At 43.1% G+C, this 8,083-nt stretch overlaps 1 pseudogene; it reads right to left on the bottom strand.

Annotated features, from left to right (window-relative positions):
- Positions 1–6,917: 6,917 nt before the first annotated feature.
- Positions 6,918–7,629, bottom strand: LOC123408044 (annotated as a pseudogene).
- Between the last annotated feature and the right edge of the window lie 454 nt (positions 7,630–8,083).

The raw sequence follows: 8,083 nt of genomic DNA, 5'->3' as shown, positions 1-8,083 counted from the left end.
TCAATAAAATCTGGAGATGGAAATACCTACATTAAATCCCGTCTAATCAAAGGAGACTTCTTCCCCGCAGCTAATATGAAAGAAAGAGAAATATATGCCCCCACCTTCAAGCGTAACTACAAGCGCATGCATCTCACCGTGCACGCCCTGTGAGCATTGTGTTTGGTCTAATAAACTACATAATTAGCCTATGAAGTTCTGTGTATATAGCTTCACCCTAAGAACCTGTTTGCTTTTGGCACTGGACTCTCTGGTCATCATGTTCATTCTACTAAGCTACCTAAATAACCTATGAAGCTCTGTGTGTATAGCTTCACCTAAAAAAATGTTTGCTTTTGGCACTACTCTCTGGTCAAGTATAAATTTGGAATCCATTATGCTATGTAAGATCCATGTAATATATCGATTCCAACTGCGTCTAATCCCTGTTGTTTAATGCAAATATTTTCTTATATTTAGGTGACAAGCTTTCTGCTTCTGTGACCAATATAGATAAGAAATCCATTTACATTGCTCTATATATGATCTTCAATGAATATCCTAGAAGACCCTGAAGGGAAATTAATACTTTATGAAATCCAAGTTTAACACTATTATTGTATCTGCCATCATATCCACAATTGCTTACAATTGCATACTTCCTCTTCTAAACATTATATGTTTTTCATCTGAAAATCAAGTTAAGTCATCCTACTATTTGCAATATAATCCACATTGCATTATCTTTCCATCTACATCTCCTACATACTCACTACTAACATCACTTCTAACTGGCTTCTTGCACCATCGGTGCAATCGGGTGATCCGAATCATATTTTATCACAGGTAAAGTATGTTGGTGATCATCTTAGTGATACAACTACACAATCAGAGTATGAACTCCAACAGACAAACAAGTATTAGTGGAACCTCGATGATGATATTGAAGGACTTTTTGCTCTGGGCAATGAAAACAACCAACCATTACCACTATAAAGAGTTCAACAATGGGTCTATCTGCTGTTCATCGCTGCATACCACCTACCACCTATATAATGTATATCTTCCTATCTACTTTCCTTGTGTATTACATTGTAACTAAGCATCTATGTACCAGCAGTAGAGACTTGGGTGTCTGAATATTCTCTCAATACTTGGCTCCCTCTCGCCCTTTGCGCCATTGGCGCAACGGGTCATCTAGTATATATAACAAACATAGGGAAAAGAGAACTTCATACACAACGATTAAGGAGAAAACGACGCGCATGCATATACTTGTGGTATGATAACAGTTGAAAGTGACGTAGAGAGAGAAAATAAAAGGGGGACCAGATGACTGCTCTTTGTGATGGGTGTTTGAACATTGCCAAAGCTCCCCAAGTAGGTTCCGTGGGAAAAAGGATGTCTGCAGACTGATAAGGATCCCCTTTGGATTACAAAAGTTGGAAAAACGGTTCGCACACTACAATCTGGAAATAAACGGATGCTTGGTCTCCTTTGGAGGTGCCTTAACAATGACAGTAAAAATGGCAAAACATGAATAAATTGATGCAAACGACACATAATTTCTTTCGCAGACATCAATGGCACGTGATCAAACTGTAGTCAATGGCATATAAGAAATTTTCTCAACAACTTCTCCTTTCAACACACAAAGTAAAGCTTGAGAGAGTTAAATTCTGTCGTCTAATCATATCAAGTAAATCTCAAAAATACAAAGGGCAATAATATGATCAAAATAATTTGCATGGTAAAACAAAGGGTATGCATCTCAGCCAGTCAAGAGTGTATAACAGGTATCGAGGTCACGGAGAGCTAGATACAGATAGACAATCCACCTAATCACATGGAATAAGAGCAACTTCCCCTTCAAGAAAAATGGTTATCTTCCCCAAATACCATTAGGCAAAGGGATAACATATCCGAATCATCAGTATCCCATGAACAAAACAATCAAGTTGTTACTTTTTAGGGTAATAATGGTGACTACAAATCATACAATTACTAAATATTATACTTACAGAGTATGATGCACTGGATTAGTAGGAACAACTGACCTAAAATAAATGTTACTATAATAAGCAAGACATGCACTCAAAACTCAGTTATATATTCATATCGCAGATTCGAGTGATGGGTCAAATATATCATTTGTTACCAGAATTAATGGTACCAGGAGCAACCAGCAGAACTCTACATATAATAATCGTTATCCCGGGCCAGTCATTCATTTATATATAACGAGTAAAACACACCTTGACTTCCAATTTAAATGAAGTGATACCTTGACTTCCAATTCAAATGAAGGCGATATTATCAGTTGTAAATATATAATAAACTGCTTTCACCAGAGTATTGAAGAGTTGTGGCAGTCATAAATATTTAATAGTGGACTGAATCAATTAAGTCATAAATATCACTCGCTTTGGGAATTGGGAATCGATTCAGGATAGACGAAAAGCAAAGATAGCGTGATGACAGCGGGGGCGAGGTGGAGTTGATGACGTGGTGGTCGCCGTCCCCATCGCCGAAGTAAAGTCCGATGGCGACTTGGTAGGGTTCGTACGTGAGGTGGCTGCGCGATCTATTTCGTGCCATCTGCTTCTATTGCTTGGCTGAGGACGCACCGGTCCGTTTTCGGGCAAAAGTCGGGTTCGGGCAACGGGCCATGGGCCACAGTGTGGATGATACCCTCGACGGCCTAAGGTCCATTAGGACGTATACACTGTTTGGTTGCTCGCCGAGAAAAACAAAATCTTAAAAAAAACAAAAGACGAGCGACCCCTATTTGACGGAACAACTATGTAAGGAGCATTTTTTCTAACACGGTACAGACGCAAATGTTCAGCGCGATCATGATAGCTATAGAACAGTGGACGCACATGCTTGGAGACTCGTAGATGGCACGTAATAATTAGTTTAAAGTTTGAGAGGAATTATTTGCATTTTCCACAACTAAAAAACCAAACCTAACTGACTGCAGTGCTCATAAGTTGTGTACCTTGGTATCATACTAGTTACATGCTTTCATTTCCTCGTCATGCTTCTTGGTGTGTTGGGCTCTATATATAACCTTTCATACTTCATAGTTGATGTTTGCAAGATCCACGCAGATCTCTGGTTGCTTACCCGGAAGTCAGAATGCAGCTTTTATCTACTACACAGCAGCTATTAAGCTAGGATGAAATTGTTGTTTCGTCATGGCATCGGTGTAGATATTAGAGAAAACTGACGAGTTTGTAAACTGCCTTGAATCCAAGGACCAGTTAATACGTGTTCTTTTCGTATGTATGATTCTCAAACATGTCAGGGGCTATCCGGGCTCAAGAGGTGTGGTCGAGAGTAGACTCCATGTCCATCACGGTCAGCTGTAGTAAGAAAACGTGTTGATATATACCAAGGACTAAGAGTTATACGAGTTTAATATGTATGCCTAGTCTTCTCGCACAAAAAGGAAGAAAAAGAGTAGCCGCACCCAGGCAAAAGTATCAAGCGGTTGATCCAGATCATAGCAATCGGTGTGTAGTGTCAACAAAATGCGCACAATGTATTCGTCATTTCTTCTCTATCCATCATTGAATTGGACCATTTCAAGATGAACTTGTCGAGATATTTTTTTTAAAGATAATCCTAGTTCATATAAGCTTTTAAAAAAATGTACAATTAGAGAAAATAAAAATAGGAGTAATAAAAATGGTGGTAAAAAATAAGAGCAACTCCAATAGTTCTCATAAAAATCTTCCGGTAAAACTTTTACCGGCTTACCATAACTTTACGGGAAGTTGTCAGAGAACAACTTTTGTTTGGGGTCGGTCTAGTGTCAGATGAGACAGTTGCATCATACCAGTGGCTTCTTCATGCATTTTTGGAGGCAATGTCCAAGCCACCCATTTCAGCAACCACCGATGGGGACGGTGCAATGGCTAAAGCAATAGCTACTACCTCGACCGGAACAGATCATCGTTTGTGCACGTGGCATATGGAGGAGAATATGATGATGCACCTCCGCAAGAAGAAACTTGAGAGATTTAGGGAATTCATTTACCGTCGTTGGGATGTTGATGAATTTGAGAAAAGATGCGAGGCTTATAAGGTTCGGTTCAAAATAGAACCAACGGAGAAGAGGTCGTCATGGTTAACAGGATGTACGAGCTGCGACACAAATGGGCTACTGTGTACACAAAGGTAGATATTTCCTAGGCATGATGACTAATCAGAGGAGTGAGTCTCTCAACTTAAGGCGTCATGTGCACCTGAACAGGAAGATGTAACTTGTTGATTTGTTGCAGCATGTTGAGCACTGTGTATCCATAATGCGTAAGAATGAAGCAGCATTAGACGAAGTAGCGATACGATACCCTTCACTAAGCTTAATGCACACCGTCTGAAGATTGCTGCCTCTTATATTTGTATAATTATGATGTTTCCACGGCTAAAAAGTCAGATTGTCGAAGGAACAAATTGGCAGGTCGTGTTTGGAGTTTTGCGCAAATTCCCATATGATAAAGTCCCATATGGCATGGGTGCTAGAGAATTGCAAGGTAAGGATGGTAAGGACTCGGATGTTAAGGTTCCTACAGACTTGGAAGGTAAGGATGGTGAGGACTTGCATGCAAAAAACTTGGATGCTGAGGATCCCAATGACTTGGAAGGCAAGGATGGTGTGGACTTGGATGCAAAAAAACCTGGATGCTAAGGATTCCAATGACTTGGAAGGTAAGGACAGTGAGGAGTTGGATGTAAAAAAGTTCGATGCACAAGGCGTGGATGCTAACTCTAAGGATGTTAGATATCACGTGACTTGTCTGTTTACAGGAGCAAGACTGGACGCTGCAGCTTGTAAATGTAAAAAGTTGGAACGTGAGGATTACACATGCGCACATATATTCTGCATTCTGGGTCATCTTGGTGTACGCACATTTCCAAAAAATATGGTGACAAAAAGATGGACAATGCATGCCAAGCCAGTGTTCCCTTCTTCGAGGACTGTGAATACTCATGTATGGTCTGATCACATGAATAAGTATCATCAACTACGCAACATGGCTAGTGACGCTTTATTCACAGGCGCAGCTAGCGATTCAGAGTCAGAACAGATGATGGAGCTCCTCCGAAGTATATTGGTTGATGGAGAAAAAACTGATTTGGATGAAGGCCAGAAATCGTTTGTTCCTTTGCCGGCATACTTCTCTGCTGCTCGCGATGCTGCACTGATGACGTGGAAAATCCAATCAAAATAGTTCCAAAAGGGAGACAAACTACCGAAGAATCGAACACGAGGATTAAATCCAGGCGCGAGAGGATGAGAGTGAAAAAAAATTAACAAAGTTAGGGCACATTTTTATTACTATACACGTTGATCTAATTATGTGTGCACTCCAGGTTTTCCTACCTACTCGCAGTTTAAATGTCCACTGGTTCCTTGTGGTTGTAAACCCGAGAAGGAAGGAGATTCAGGTTCTTGATTCACTTTTCTAATGTATGGTACCGAGAGAAGTAAATAACGTGGTGAGAATTTTAACATATTTAAATATAACAAAGAATTTAACATCGTATGTAAGTATTAGTCGTAGGCAACTTCTCATCTCATTGGGCTTGCAGGTACGTGGGACGGAAGCACATCTGAGAGCAGCGATGTGAATCAATGGGATAGAAAGCAATGCATGGGAAGACATTAACGTGACGCAATGGCCAGTACGAAATATTATAGTGCCAAAAGGCAATGAGAGGTCAGTCAACAATATTAGCTTTTGTTTTTGTTTTTGTGTGAACAAATTTTCAAGCACGAACATTTTTTGAATTTTGAGAACAATTTTAGAAAAACGTGAACAAATTTGGAAAACAGGAACATTTTTGAAAAATGTGAAAATAAGAATATTTTTTAAAAAGCTGTGAACAATTTATGAAAAAACGAATATTTTTTGAAAAGTCATGCAGTTTTTTGAATACGAGAACAATTTTTGAAATATGAACATTTTTCAAAAGATGAACACATTTTGGAAGAAGGAATATTTTTTGAGGCACGGACATTTAAATATAAACTGTGGATACGAGAACTTTTTTTAAATTCAAAACGAAAATTATAAAATGTCAAATAGAAAAATAGGGAAAAGAAAAGGAAAAAAACTGAAAAGGAAACAAATTTTTTTTGAAAAAATCATTTTTTGAAATACCGGATATTTTATTAAAATTCCGAACATATTTTGAAGCTAGGAATGTTTTTGAAAAAATGACAAATATTTGACATTTAGAATATTTTTATAAAATCAAGAACATTTTCTGAATTACAAAAAAAATAAAATATGAACTTAGGTTAGAAAAAAGAAAAAAACAGAAGCAATAAAACGAAAAAAGAGAAAAAGGAAAAAGGACAATAAAATGAAACAGAAACCAGAACTGCCTGTAGAGGGAGATGGGCCGGCCCAGTTTGTCGCGCCCCGGTACGTTTGCCGAACTATTTGACGCAAAGAGCGTCAAATAGGGTTTTCCTTGTTTCGTTGCTTGTCGAGAAAAACAAAGTTTTTGAAAAATAAAAAACGAGCGACACCTTTTTTTCCGCACGGTCCCTAAGTGCCCGATCTATTAAAAAAGTAGAAAAGAGTTGTCCGATTAATTAACGGAAACCCGGACAAAAAGGGTTACAACACGCCCCCAACAGGGCACTAACAACCCACGTCGATCCCAAGACTGCGCACTAGGCGAGCCACCGGCTCCGTCACCCAAGCAACCCGCAACCGATACCCTACAACCAAACCTGAAGCCGTTGCTTCGGCATCCACGCCGACCCCGTGGTCGCGCACTAGGCGAGTCGCCTGCCCCGCTGCCAAGCAACCGAAGTCGGCACCCTACATCTATCTCCGGAGCCGCCGCTCCGACGTACACATGGTGACCGGACACGCCGACCCTGAGGCCGCCCACCAGGCTAGCCACCAGCTTCATCACCTGAGCAACCAAAGCTGACACCACACAACCAAATTGGGAGCTACCGCTCTCACATCCATGCCAACCCAGAGGCCACGCACTAGGCTGGCCAACGACGTTGTCACCCATGTGCCCAATTCCGACACCCCTCCATGAGGACGAGGTTTGGAACCACCGTTCCGACATCCACGCCGGCCCCCAGACCGCGCACCACCCGAGTCGATGGCAAATGCTAGCCAAGACCACTCCAAAATGAAGCCTCCAAGAAGGAACGCAACACCGGAGTGCCGCCATCGTCCGTTCCAGGAACTTGGAACATCGGTTTCCCCCGGAGTGCAAGAAAAGAGGTCTTAGGCCCTCAAACGAAGATGCCTCCAAGCAGGTGTGCGGCGCCCACAAGCATCGCCGTCATCTGCTCCGACCAAGGCCAGAGCAGGGCTTTCACCCCGAGCAGCCAAAAGAAGTCTTCCCCTCGAACCGACATGCAAGAGCCACCACCCGCCTGAACCACTACCTACCACCAGAGCTGGGAGCCACAAATACCAATACCATAGGAGGCAGAACCGGCCACGTCTAGTCAGATCCAACGCCCCACACCACAGCCACAATCAACCCATCGGCCAGCACCAAGCATCCCTGGCATGACCGGGGCGCAGCCTGGCAGCCGAAAAATCGATTCACCTCAAGGTGCAACCACGATGCTGCCCACATAGCCACCACGGCCGCCATCGCCGAAGAAGAGGTCTGGGGACGCTGCCCCGGCGTCCGAACAACACACGCATGTCAGTTCCGCCCCGCAGTAGCAGCAACACACCCCGCGTCATCTCCAGTTGCAGCCTCCAACATCAGCCACGACTGCACGTCGTGTCGCACCACCCCTTGGGCTGCGCATCCCCGCCAGAGCACCATCTGGCCACGGTCACAACTGCCATACCCGCACACGCTAGACGAGATCTGTCGGAGCACCACCATCCCACGCCACTGAGGGGGCCGCTGTAGGCCATCCGTAGCCTGCACACCACCAGATCCCAGCGCGGGGGCCCCGGATCCATCGTCGTTGTCGGAGGGGAGGAGCACCAGCCCGCCGGCACAGAGGAGGCGATGACCATGCGCCGGCGCCGGATGAGACAGCCATGGGACGCCCGCACCCTGGAGAATAAGCCCCGCCGCCACCGCTGCCACA

This window comes from Hordeum vulgare, chromosome 7H (genome assembly GCF_904849725.1).
Source record: "Hordeum vulgare subsp. vulgare chromosome 7H, MorexV3_pseudomolecules_assembly, whole genome shotgun sequence".
Lineage (NCBI taxonomy): Eukaryota > Viridiplantae > Streptophyta > Magnoliopsida > Poales > Poaceae > Hordeum > Hordeum vulgare.
Note: the sequence above shows the minus strand (reverse complement) of the source record. Positions and strands in the feature narration are given on the sequence as shown.